Source organism: Callospermophilus lateralis, chromosome 13 (genome assembly GCF_048772815.1).
Source record: "Callospermophilus lateralis isolate mCalLat2 chromosome 13, mCalLat2.hap1, whole genome shotgun sequence".
In the NCBI taxonomy this organism is placed as follows: domain Eukaryota; kingdom Metazoa; phylum Chordata; class Mammalia; order Rodentia; family Sciuridae; genus Callospermophilus; species Callospermophilus lateralis.
The window spans coordinates 67356314-67371190 of record NC_135317.1 but is presented as its reverse complement, the minus strand read 5'-3'; the positions used below and the strand labels follow the sequence as shown (position 1 = coordinate 67371190).

General features: G+C 34.1%; 1 protein-coding gene across 3 annotated transcripts in view; it reads right to left on the bottom strand.

The window, feature by feature from the left end:
- Nucleotides 1-14877, bottom strand: part of Ush2a (usherin) — a 724044-nt gene that overhangs the window by 561361 nt on the left and 147806 nt on the right. The gene's annotated exons all lie outside the window — the stretch shown is intronic.

Below are 14877 nucleotides of genomic sequence, written 5' to 3'. Positions count from 1 at the left end.
GTTGAAGGACAAAAGTGGTCTCAAAATTTATAAAAATTCTAGATGTGTTGGCAATTTCATAGTTACCCTGACCCTAAATTTCTGCTTCTTCCATTTTGGAATCTTCTTCCCTCCTGAGAACACTGCCCTCTGTCACCTTGGCCAGTTCCTCAATCTCAAGGATAGGAACTCTTGTTCACAAAAGTGAATGGATTTATTAAACTTTACCACAGATTTGGAGTGAAGGAATGAGAGTTTTACTTTGCCATTCATAATCTCCCTTTAGTTTTCTGATAACTAGAGGTTTTCCTAGGCTTCGGCACTCCAATTAGACAGTGTTCAGTGTGGCTTCTCTCTCCTCCTTCCTTGCTCTGCCCTAAAGCATATCTACTTTTCTCTTTATACTTGACAACCTTCATTTTTTTCACATGGAATATCTCACAAGTATCCATTATTGCCTTCATTCCTCCATGCACTTAAATTTTATCAAAGTATTTCTGACAATAAAAATAAATTGTTTCATATGAGCAATTCTGCCCAAAATTCTTAAGATAATATATCCACTCCTATTTCATTAATCCAAAAGTTTATATAACACATATAAAGTATAATTTTCAATATACTTTAACAATATCTTAAAATGTGGTCTAAAAGTAAAATAATACAGAACTTTATAATTGTGTATAACAGAACTTTAGTGTTCCTCAAAATTCAGCTAAAAACACAAAAGTTACTTCTGCACAACAATGCTGTAGATTTCCCTTTTTCCAATGTGAGAGAATACAGATCTACTTATATTCTAAGACTAATCTTTGTCCAAGGAGAAAGAAAGAAGGATGCTTCTCTCCCCTATAAAAAGCACTTCCAAAAAGTAAGACACAACACTCTTCTGTTTCCATGATCTTTCTGTAGAAACCTTCCAATAAAAGTTTTTATAAAAGTTCCACAGGAACCCTAGGTTGACCTATTGATTTACTTTGGTAAATAGGGTATTAGCCAATCTATTGCAAGCTGAGGCTTGAAAATGCTTGTGAATCTGAAGTTCTCTGTCTTGCTGGGCTTTGAACTCAGAGCTCACCTTGTGACTTCAGAAGCTCCAGCTATTCTGTTGGAGGATTAGAGAATACATGAAAAGAAGAGAGGAACCCAGCTCATAGTTGCTTTCCCCTCAGTTTAAGACTCAGCTTGCCAACCACAAGATATGTCAATGAGGTCCTCCTAGGTCATCTAACTGCCAGGATACTGCTAGGTAACAATAGACAAATGAGGGTTATTAGAAGTAGTAGGCCAAGTCAGACCAGCAAAGCCAACCATAGAATCCTGAACTAAAAAATTTTATTGTTGCAATCCACTAATTTATGTAGCAAAAGTTAACACAATGTAAATCACATTTCTATACCTTACTGCCAAGGAGGCTGAGAAATCTAGTCTAATGTACATAATCACGTGGTCAACTAATATTGAGACTTCTATTACTAATGGAGAAAGAAAAACAGATAATAGGGTACAACTACTCTCTCAAATAACAGATATACATTCATACCCAGGTCATGGAAATTTTCCTGCTCTTTAAGGCTTAAAACACAAACTTGGTCTTATAAGTTTTGGTCTTGCTCAATTTTACCCATGTAAGCAAAAAGGATAAAAATAATTCTCCCTACAAGCTCTACTTGGAAATTCAGAAATAAAATTCATAAATAACTGATTTGAATCATACCTTTTCTTTTTCTAGTTGTGTAAAGTAAAACGTTTCTTTGAATTCTTCTTTTCTAATCAGGCATTTAGTGCTATTAATATCCTACTATGCAGTGCTAGATTAGCATCCCACTGTTTTGATATGGTTTATTTTCATTTCCTTTCAATTAAAATATTTTCTAATTTTGCTTTTGATTTTTCCTTTGATCTTAAAGTTAAGTGTATTAGTTTTCAAATATTCAGGAATCATTGGGATAATTTTGTAGTTGATTTCTAATTTAATTGTGATCGCATATTTTATATAACTTGAATCCTTTTAAATCTTTGGAGGGAAGCTTGTTTCATGGCCTAGAATTTAGTCTATTTTGGTAGATGCTTTTGTAGACCTAAAAAGTACATTTGTACCAGCAGTTGTGGAGCTGAGTGGTTTATATTTATAGGTCAATTGGGTCAAGTTGGTTATTAGTGTTGTTCTAATCTATATACTTACTGATTTCCTGTCTATTTGTTTTAACTATTGAAAGAGAGGTATTGAAACTTTTTTGCCTGTATTTGTGGATTTTCCTGTTTCTCTTTTTATTTCTATTAACATTTGCATTGTTTATTTTGAAGCTTTTTTGTTTGGTATATAAATGTTTAGAATTGGTATTTCCTGTTGATGAAATGGCCTCTTTTGCAAAATATTTTCTTCTTTATTTTAGAGATTGTTACTCTAATATCTATGTTTCTAATGTTGACACAGAATCACTCAACCTTTCCTATGATTCATGTTTGCATTATATATCTTTTTCATCCTTTACTTTTAACCTATTGTGTGTCATAATGAAATGTATTTCCTAAATGCAGCACATAGTCAATCATAAGGTTTTTGCATTTTAATATAAACTGCTAATCTTTAACTTTTGAGTTTTTAGAATATATAACATGATTATTGATATTGTTTGTTTTAGGTCTATTACAGTGCTATTTTCTATTTTTTCCCATCTGTTTGGGGTTCCTTTCTTTTTTCTCTTTACCTGCTTTTGTATTATCTTATTTCTTGTATTATTCCACATTAACTTCCTAATGGCTTAATAGGTATGACTCTTTATTATTATTTTATTATTATTATTTTACACATTTATCACAGTCTACCTTTAAGGGAAAAACTATGTCACATGTAGTTTAAGAACCTTATTCACAAATGGTCAAATGAATTAAACAAATGCTTCTTAAAAGAAGCAACATAAATGGTCATCAAATACATGAAAAAAAATGTTCAACATAGTTATCAATTAGGGAAATGCAAATCAAAACAAGCCCAGTTAGAATGCAGTCATCAAGAATACAAACAATAACAAATACTGAACAGGATTTGGGGAGAAAGAAACAATTTTACACTCTTGGTGGAATTGTAAATTAGTACAATTACTATGGAAATCAGTATGAAGGTTACTCAAAAGACAAAGAGTGGAACTAACACATGATTTAACCTAAGTAGATATACCATTTCTCAGTATTTATCCTAAAGAATTAAAGTTATTTTACAAAAGAATTAAAGTTCTTTTACAATAGTGATATATGCACACCCATATTTATAGCCGCTCCTTTTATAATAGTCAGAATACAGAACTATGGATACCAACCAGCATCCATCAATGGATGAGTGGATAAAGAAAATGTGGTATATATACACAATTGGGTTTTATTCATCCATAAAGAAAAATGAAATTATGTCATTTTTATGAAAATAGATGGGACTTCAAAATAACATGTTAAGTTAAATAAGCCACATGATATATGACAATAGTCATATATTTTCTCTAATATGTGAAAATGAAAAAGAAAAATGGAAAAGAAAGGTGGTGGTGGGATCTTATAAAAAGGAGGACAGGAGAGTAGAAGAAAGGGACCATGGGGATAGTAGAGGGGAAGGGAGGGGAAATACAGGCTAAAGATATTAGCTATATTATATACAATATGCAACTGAATCCAGTATGCACAACTATAATGCACTAATAAAAGATACAGAAAAAAATACAATAATATATTTCCTTTTATTCCCTCCTAACCTATTGAATCATCATTGTCCTACATTTTACTATGGCGTAATTTTTGTTTAAATGTCAACTATTTTTTAAAGAAAATTTAATGATCAGAGAAATATTTATATTTACCAATTACCATTTCAGAGCACTTTCTTTATGTAGATACATATTTCTATTATTTTACTTTTTGCTGAAAGATTTAAAAAAACACATTATATTTCGTTCAGTGCAGATCTGCTTGGATAAATTCTTACATTTCATGTATTATAAAAAATATTTACCTTCATCTTAGAAAGGTATTTTCACTAGTTATAAAATTCTATCATTTATTTTCATTCTATATTTTAAAAATATTGCTCCATTTTCTTGTTGGCATAATTTTTGACAGGAAATCTGTTGTCATCCTTACGATTTTCCTCTGTATATAATGTGTACTCTTTCTCTGCCAACTTTAATATTTTGTCTCTATCATTGAAGATAAAAAGATAAACTTAGAAAATGAAAACAGTTTAGGTGAGCTGTGGAACAATATCAAAAGACTTGATAAATGTATGAGTAGAGTCCCTAAAGGAGAGGCAGGAGAATTGTGTGGCAACAGAAAAAAGATCCAAAGAAATAATGACTGGAAACTTTCAGGAATTACATAGAAAAACCAGAAAGCTACAAATTGAAGAATTCACAAGAAAGTAATGTGAAGAAAATTATAAATAGACATATTACAATTAAATTTTTCAAAATTAAGGATCATTATATAGGCAAAAGGAACTGCATTCATCAAAACCTAATGCCATCCATCAACTGTACAAGAATTATCTTTTTAGGTAGCCAATATTGGAGTCCTTAAGCTTCAATCTCCCCATCAGCACAACACTTCTTAAAGGTAAACACTGAAAGATATCAGAACTGGGAGAGAGATTACCATTCTCTTTTCTAACAAAGAATTCACTTTGCTAAAAATGGGTTCATTCAGAGATTAATAAAATTGAGACAAAATTTATCCATGAGAAATAGTAGGACAGAAGAAATAAAAATCACAATAAAGTCATTTTTTTTCCTCAAGGAAAAGAATATAGGTATTGACTGAGTTTGGCCATTATTTTTAAAAATACACATTTAGGTTTTGTTTTATCTATTTGTTTGTTTATAGTGCTGGGAATCAAACCCAGGACCTCACACATTCATCCAGGGAACCATTGAGTTACAACCCCAGCACATAACAATATTTGTTTAAATATGTGTGAATAATAATACGATTTTGGTAAAACTGAGATTAAGCATGTGTTTACTTCTACTTATTCCTTATTTTAAAAGCAGAATCTACAAATCTAGTGAAACCAATGAATAGAAGAGAATTAAATTTCAGCAAAAAATCTAAAAGCAGAAAATGGAATACAGAAATAAATATTGACAACATTCTTCAACTAACCATAAAAGCTATAATACAGGAACCACCTGATTTAGATACTTAAAATGAGAGAACTGAGGTTTTTTAAACAGAACCCCTGAATGTCTTAAGACTTAGAGTTGACAGAAGTACTAAAAGAAGAAAGAGGATACAGACTTGGAGTTAGAACACAGTTTCTTAACTGGTGATGATTATGCTTCCAGAGGACAACTGGTCCATACATGGAGACATTTTTTATTGTCCCAGTTAGGGGAAGAGTTCTACTGGCATCTAATGGGTAAAGGCCAGGGATGTTGCTAAACATCCTATAATGTATGCAGCAGCCACCTAAGATAAATTATCCAGCTCAAAATATTCACAGTGCCAAGGGTAGGAATCATGAGTTAGAAGGATTCTACATAGAAAATATTTAGATTTTCAGTTCCCCTTCTTAACCCCACACAGCCAGTTTAACTAGCCCTATCTTCTGGTGACAACATGTTTACTGTTAAGAAAACTTGAAATTAACCAGCTCCATTATATTAGCTCATCAACAGCTTGGGAGTTGGAAAGGTATGGGGTAGAAATGGAAAGATAAAGTGAAAGCAACATATACTGCCCCCCCCCCCCACACACCATTCCTATTCTGCACTGCTTCTACAAAGTCAGGAGCCAGGCAACTGGCAGAGAAAAGCTGGAAGAATACACACTCCAAAACTAATATTTGAGTCTGTGACCCTCTGCAAAGAAAAGCTCTCTTGATTCTTGGAAGTATTTTATCATTTCACTACAGAACAGAATAGACAGCAAAGATTTATTAGAAATTCGTGCAAAATTTCTGATATGAAAAGCAGTTACAAAAACAATGGAGAAGGGGATAAAGAAGAAATAATAGCCCAGAGGAGGAACAAAATAATGCAGGCAATAGAACACATTATTAACTTTTAAATAGTAAAAGTATAATAGGCAATATTAAAATTTGAAAGGATTAGAAAAGTAAGTTGAGAAAATCTTCAAAAATAATGATATTAATCAAGAGGTTAAAAAAAAATAGGGTTTCCAGCCTGGAGGAATGGCACACTCCTGTAATCCATGTGGCTTAGGAGGCTGAAGCAGGATTTTCACAAATTCAAAGTCAGCCTCAGCAAAAGCAAGGAGATAAGCAATAAGTGAGACCCTGACTCTAAATAAAATACAAAAATATAAGGCTGGAGATGTGGCTCAGTGGTCGAGTGACCCTGAGTTCAATCCTGGTACACCCCCAAAAATAGGATTTCCAAAGGAATAGGAAAAATGTTAAAGAAAGAAATCATTTTAAAATTAGTACAAAATAGCTGGGCACCTTGGTGCACACTTATAATCCCAGCTATTTATGAGGCTGAAGCAAGAGGAGTATAAGTTTGAAGCTAGCTTCAGCAAATTGATGAGAACTTGTCTCAAGGGTCTGGGAATGTGATTCAGTGGTAGAGCACTTGCCTCGCATTTATGAGGGCCTGTATTCAATTCCTAGTAAAACACACACACACACACACACACACACACACACACACACACATACACACACACAAAAAGACTATGAAGTATTTTTTCAGATATTAAACCACAGTTTTAAAAGGCTCATCAGGTACTAGCAAAATTATTAATAGAGAAAAACATCAATCTCATGAAACATTCAAATTTCAAAAGTAAAGAGAAGACACAAATTTACAGAGACCAGAAAAATAAGTCACAAGTAAAAGCAGCACAGAATATTACTGAGGTGTTCTGCATCAGAGGTGTTCTACAACATCATAAACTAGTAAACCAAGAGGGACACCTTCCAAATTGTGAGTGAAATTGACTTAACCTAGAATAGTACCTTGAAAACAATCTGTCAGTTATGGGTGAAGAAAGAATAAAGACATTTTCAAGATTTGGAAGGATTCAAAAGATTTCACTTCCTGTCTCAGGTAACTACTGAGTATATGGCCACAGTATAAAGAATGAAGAACACCGACAAGGATGGAAGACAGGGGGTCCAGAAAAGGAGGATTCAGAAGTACTGGGAGAATCCCAGGCTGACAGCCAGGCAGGGTAGCCAGAGAACCAGTGTTCTATGCTAGATTGAAAGATGAACATTCCGAGCTATCAAAGCTGTATAGATAGTCTGGCTGCACTTGGGCATGTACACAAACACACACACATCACTGATAGATATGTGTGTAGCATTTGGAGGGAGTCTTTAGATAAATATGTAGAAAACTAAAAAAATTAAATGCAGAAAGCATCTAAGAATATGAATATTTTTGAACACAGAAATAGCATGATTTGCTCATTAATTATATACAGACACTAAAAGAAAGAAAACTCAAAGATGATACTATAGCTTTGGGCCAGAGCAAATGGAAGGAGAAAGTTGCCACTAAGATGTGGAAAATTTGGGGAGGAGCAGGTTTACAGGAGAAATTAGATCATTTAGGGATACATTAAATTTGAGATATCTGCAACATGTCAAATGCTTAACTGGGAATATTACTGTAATTCATTTGTACAGGGTCTGTTTAAAGCCAGTATTTGAAGTAAATATCACCAAGGGAATGAGTGTGGGGAGAGAAAAGTTCCGTAAATTGGGTTCTGGAGTACTCCAAAAATAAGTTTTAGGGGGAAGAGGAGGCAGTAGCAAAGGAGTTGAAGGGAATAGCCAGGGATTTAGGAGAGTTAGACAGAGATTTAAGAGAAAATTAGAAGAAAATATATTGGTGGAGTCCAAGTGAAAAAGAGAATGTTGACTGCTTCTGATGTTTCTTATGTATCAGGTAAAACGAAGACCATGAATTTCCCTTGGGTTTAATGAGACAGAGGTCCTTGGAGACCTTCCCAGGAAAAGCTTCAGTTCAGTGAAGACAACGAAGGCCTGATAGAAGTAGCCTGAGGATGTAATACAACAGGCCTTGGAGGCATGGGAATAGTCTTTCTACAAATTTTTCTGAAAAAGGAAGCAAGGAAATGAGAAGACAGCTAGAGAAGAAGTTGTAATGGAGAAAGTTTATCAATGGTACATATCTGTGTGCTGCAAGGATCAGTGGAGCAAAGAGATTTGTGGAGATTCAAGGGAAGGGACATCTCAAACCTTTGACCTGCCTCATCAGGCACTGCTGCCTCCCTTCAAAAGGTGTGATCTCTACCCACTTCTGGCCATTTTCAATACTAACCATATGGCGGATGAAAGGATTTTTCCCTCCTCTGCTATTTTGCAGCATTGGATTACTGCATCCAACATGTTACTGGCATTATTATTATTATGCATTGTCTGAAAATACCTCTCTCACATATCATAAGCTAACTACGTCCATAACTGGCAACATCTCTATATCGACCCCCAGTCCAATAAGGCATTTTTACATGTAACAGAAGCCCAGTGAAATTTTTAAAAAATTATTTTTAGTAAATGAGTCTTTTTTTTTTCTAACATGCTTATCAATAACCATTTTGAGCACTTGCAATATTGCTGGCCTAGTGTTAAGATGATCTATGTATGTTTTCATATTTAAGAATGATATACCTATTAAGTGTCATATGTTCAATAGAAAAATAAATTGACTCTTCCAAGATCAAAGGGAAAGTAAGTGGCCTACCCTAAATGGAAACAAAGCTCTAGGACTCCAGTCCTTAAGTCATCGTGTCTTAGAATTTAAGTAACAGCCATCCTGAATCTCCCCTACCAAACCATGGAAATCATTTGATCATTTGGATTATTGTGTACACTTTACACTAAACAACTGTCATGGTTTATTTATTAAATAAGTAATAATAACATTGATTAATGTAAAATGCATTGATTAATGCTCAGCATGGTCTCTGGATCACAGTAAGTTCTTGGTACCAATTAGGGACAGCTATTACTCTATTATACACAAATATCTCACAGTGGTACAGAACAAATATTGGGCAGGAAAACTCAACAAATGAAGGGTGGCCTGACTTTTTTTAACCTCTCCAAAGCACTGAATGGATATTGGGCAAGCACTTACAGAGTGAAAAGGCCAATCATTTGCAGCCTGCGCGAGGACGCTAAGGACTTTGGAACCTCTTTTTCTCTCTCTTTTGCCAATTTCACTCCAGCAACACAGCCTGTTTCTCAAAACACACCAGAGATGCACCCACTTCTACCGTTTTCATAAGCTGTTCCCTCTGCCAGAGTCTCTTCCTTCAGATTTCCACATGACTAATTCCCTTGTGTCCTTCAGGTCTTGCATGTCACCCTTTCAACCCAATCTGCCCTGGCTAGGTCTCTAAAATCAACATTCCTTTTCTTAAAATAGCACTCCTAAGGATTTTTACTTTCTCTGATTCTTTCATTAGCACTTAATAACTAAATTTACTGATGTTTATGTTTGTTGGTTATTATGTTTTCCATCTACCCTTTAAGCCACATTATAACATAGGCTCCAGAATGACAGGAGTTTTAGTCATTTTGCTATTTATGAAAAGGCATGAGCCTTCATTTTACCGAAGAAACCAATCCTTAGAAGACCAGATGGTAATTATGGGGCCCAATTTCCAAATTCTTGCTCATAGCTACTATGGTATACTTACTGAGCTTAGAACAAGGTATAAACCCCAAACCAGCAATAAGACCAGTACTGGACCCAAGGAAGGTTAAGGTCAAGGCCTATGTTATTAGGAGCAGAACATGCAGTAAAAGATTCAGACAAGCAGTCCTGTTTGTTTTTTTTTTAATATAGTGAATTTCTCTAAATAGCCCCAATGTTTGCTAATGATTGCTACTTATTGCCTTGTGATAATACTAACTTTGTACAATCCAACAAAAGTCTGCAGTCCCAGGCTATGTAGCAATCATGGATATGCACAACAAATTTGTCAAGGATGATAATACTAGTGACAACTGTATGATTATCCTCATGAGCTCTCTCACATATCCTGTGCATTCTCAGGTGGAATTCTATCAGGGTTAATTCATGGAATCAAATAATCCACATATAATTTCTTGTGTGTATGTGGGAGAAAAAATACTTGTGTGTTTAAAGAAAAAAAATGAAGCAGGATTTTAAGATTAAATGAATATAGGACTTATCTGTGTTCTCTGTCACTATATTTTAAATAATTTGAAGCAATTTTTTATAACAGCATAAATATAAATATACATCTTCTTAAGCAGTCATTTGGCTGGTGGTAGAGAAAATCTAATGTTCTACGGCTTACATCCTCTAACAGAACTCGCTAAAATCCAATGATGTAATGTAGATGTTGCCAAACAAAAGAAGAATTTGAAGAGCAAACTCAAAATTTTCAGAACAGGAAATCCATCTTGGAAATTAAATTGGATTTGGAGAGTTTTGTTTGAACAGAAAAGAAATACAAATGAAGGCAAAAAGTGAAATTGTTTAATCAATACATACATTCCTCAGAATGCTCTTTTCTTTTACAGAGAGCATAGACTTTTCTTGTAAAAATTCTTTGACTACTGTTCTTCCCAGAAGAACTCATCCATTCGAGCTGTCACTCAACAAATGTTTGATTACATGCAATGAAATAGTACATACCCTATGAATGTTCTAAGGTTATACTACCCCAATAATACCTCCCAGTTTTTAGCACTCCTTCCTTCAGAACTACCCTTCAATTGTATACAGAATGATTTCTGTGTCTGCTTCTCTCCCATAATCCATTTAATAAACTGCTAGCATCAGTGTTTGCTCATGATTACTACTTAATGCCTTGTGATAATACTAACTTTGTACCATCCAACAAAAGTCTGTTGTCCCAGGCTGTGTAGCAATCAAGGATATGCACAACATTTCATCTACTCAGATTCTAAGAATGACACTTGTATATCATTCTGAAGTGGGGGAAGGGCGTGGAACACTTAAGCAACATAGTTTCCACTGTCTAGATAATACTCGGTTCTCTGCAAATATCAATAGTTGTACTTCTTTCTTGATATTCATGACCTTTTATTTTTTCATGATGCTCTACATTAAAACTTTGATACAATTTTGAATGGAAATTGTAAGAACAAATATCCTTATTTATTATTGATCCTAGGGGAAAATATTTAATGTTTATTATTAAGTATGATGTCCGCTGCGGGTTCTTTCCAGGCCCCTTTTCAGTTTGCAGAATCTCTCTTCTATATCTAACATGCATAGAATATTTACCACGAAAACATTTTTTAATATTTTCAAAAGTTTTTCAGCATCTATTGAAATGATTATGGGGAATTTCTTCTTAATTCTGTTTATGTGACTCATTGCATTAATTGACTTCAACTGATTTTCAAATAGCAAAGTAACTGCATTCTTAAGATAAATGCCAATCAGTCATAATGACATCACCCTATTATATATTGCAGGATTTATTTTGCTAAGTATTGTTAAGGTATTTTGAAACTATATATATGGAATATTCTCATGGGATCTTAGTGCTTTATCAAATTATGGGATTAGAGTTAGGGAGTCCTCACAAAATCAGTTAGTAAGTAAAATTTTTCTTCAGTTTGCTAAAAGACTTTATATGAGATCAACTTGATTTACTCCTTTATGTTATTGAAGAATCTATCAGTGAAGACATTTGGGTGTAAAGTTTTCGGTGTTGACAGTTTTTTTTTTTAATTGTTATTGCAAATTCAACATCTTTATATGGAGCTATTTGGGTTCTCTATTTCTTCTTATGTTTATAGTAATATTTTATTTTTTATTTTGTGCTTTGTGTTAATCTGTCCCTTAAAGTGTCAATTTTATTTGCAAAGATACTAATACCATTTTATCCTTTAGAAGTATGTGAAAAGTATAGTGATATCCTTTTTTATTTCTGATGTTGGTCATTTGTGTTTTCTCTATTTTTTATATGTTAGATCATTTATTTCTATTGACTTTTTCAAAGAACCAACTATTGAGTTCTTTCATTTTTGCTATTCTTTACCCAATTTCTAATTGATTAGTTTTCACTCTTTTTTTTTTTAAATCTCCTTTCTTCTTGTTATTTTGCCACTTTTTTTCTATAATCAATCTTCTGCTCAAAAAAGTCAAGTTCTCTAATATCTGGTTGCTGCTTGTTCACAGTCATTTTTGTATTCATCCCAACTTATCTTGAGTTTCTCTCCTCCCAGATCAACTCCTAGGAAAGAGCTAGGGCTAGAGTGAGCATAGGAAATGTTATGTTATTGTGGTTGAATGTTGCAGTGAGTAGGTGAAAAATGGAGGAAAGAACAGATATTATTTGGTGAAATGGTTTGAGTAAGAGGACAAAATGGAAGTCATAACAGGCAGAAAATAGCAAAAGAGCTTGGGCTTGTAGTTTTATGTTATGGTTTGGACATTAGGTATCCCCCAAAAGCTCCTGTGTTACTGCAGGACTATTCAGACATAAAACAATTAGATAATGAGATCTGTTATCTAACAAGTCCATCCTAATTTGAATGCATTAACTGAGTGGTAACTGTCCGCAGGTGGAGCATGGCTAGAGGGGTGGGTTACTGGGAGCATGCCCTGGAAGGGTTCCTCTTCCTTATAGACCCTCCCCACCACCACCCTCTCTCTTTCTACCTCCCAGCTACCATAATGTGAACCGTTTTCCTCTGCTAAGCCTTTCTACCATGATGTTCTGCCTCAACTCAGGTCCAGAGCAATGGAATCAGAAGACCACAGGCTGAACCTCAATAACCATGAACCAAAATAAACTTCCTCCTTTAACTTTGTTCTTGTCAGGTATTTTTGTAACAGTGACTAAAAGATGACTAACACACCATGTTTTCCATATGTTCAGTTTCATTTGGGCAGCAGAAGTCAAAAGGGACTCCAGGATAATCAGACCAATGGTAGATTGGTCTGTTGTCTGTTACTATAGTGAGAATACATGAAGTTGGGTGCTTAATAAGGGAAAAAATTATTTATCACATAGTTCTGAAAGTTCAAGTTCATGGCACAGCCTTGTGTGGCCATAGGAAGGACCTCATGGCAGATGGTATCACAATGGCAGGAGTTCAGTTCAAGCAGAAGAGGTCATATGGCCAAACAGGAAGCTGGGGGAAGGGACAGTAATGACCGCTCACTAGGTCCTACCTCTTAAAGGTGATCTTAACAGTCACCACCTCTTAACATCACCACACTGGTACCATGCTCCCAACATGTGAAACTTTGGGAGATAGGCTTAACCCATATCCAAACTATAGCAAACGATTCGATGACCAGAGTTCTGAGGTCTCCCCAAATCTCAACATAAAAAGAAAAAATTACAAAACTATAAAGCCCGTCCTCAAAAAGTCATGAATAATATTTACAATCAAATGAGGTGACCAGCTGTCTCTAAAGAGAGGCAAGTGAGAACAAATCATCAAGAGTCACAAGACCAGCATGGTATCAGTAACTGTGTGGAAGAAATCAGAAGAAAAAGAGGACATAAATTAAAAACCCTGAAAACTGGAGAATTCATAGGGTCAGGATGAGAATGGGCAACTAAAACTAAATAGATTTTGCTGAGTCAATACCAGGTTATTGCAAGAGTTCTGCAATAGAAAAAGAAAACACCAAGTTGTCTGACCTACGTGAACTCTCAAAACAACTGGCCAGGGCACATTGCCACATAAGGGTCCACACGGAGGAGATGGGCAGAATAGATAGATACAGAAAATTAGAATTCAGAATGAATTTATATCCTCACATGGTTCATTTAAAAGTAAATATAGTAAGCAATACATTTCAGGGAGGAAATCTAATTTAACAGTCTCTGATTATTTCTTTTATTCACTATTATATACATACTGATTATCAAAGTGTCTGAAACATAGTAGCAACTCACATAATATTTCTAAAGTGACTGAATGATTTATTTGAAATTAATTGCTATATCACTGAAATATGTTTAGGAGGCATTGTCAAATACTGTAGGAGTTACAGAAACCAGTTTCTTATCACTTTTGGTAAGGAGATAACTATGACTCCTAGAACAGCCTTTAGAGAATACTTATCCCAAATTCTTCTCCAAGCAAAAAAGGAAAATCTATTATACATTCATTGTTTTTAAAATATTTGTCTCAATAAAGCATATGTAACATTTTTAAATACTGGAAAATTTGGAGCATATAAATTCACATTTAATTATTGTATTCAGAAATTGAGTTTGTTTGACTGTTAACAACCAAACATTCTATATTTAAATAACTGTCAAGCCCAATAATCTTCATTTTTAAAAAGCTCAATTAGTTATCTTTAGTGAACAGAGATGCAAAAATTCTTAATAAAATCCTGGCAAATCACAGACAAAAACATTAAAAAGATAGTGCACCATGATCAAATGGTGTTCATTCCACAGATGAAAGGTTGGTTCAACATGTAGAAATCAATAAATGTAATTCATCACATCAATAGACTTAAAGAATCACATGATTATCTCAATAGATGCAAATAAATTATTTGACAAAATTCATCATCCATTCATGTCCAAAACACTAATAAAAAACTAGACATAGTAGGAACATACTTCAACATTGTAAAAGCTATATACTTTAAACCCAAGGCCAACATCATTCTAAGTGGAAAAAAACTGAAAGCATTCCCTGAAAAACATGGAACAAGACAGGGATTCCCTCTTTTACCACTGCTATTCAACTCTGGCCAGGGAAATAAAAGAAAAGAAAAAAAATAAAGGGATATGAATAGGGAAAGAAGAGCTCCAACTATCCCTATTTGCCAATGACATGATTCTATATTTAGAAGACCCAAAAAAACTCCATCAGAAAACTTCTGGAACTCATAAATGAATTCAGAAAATTAGCAGGATATAAAATTAACACCC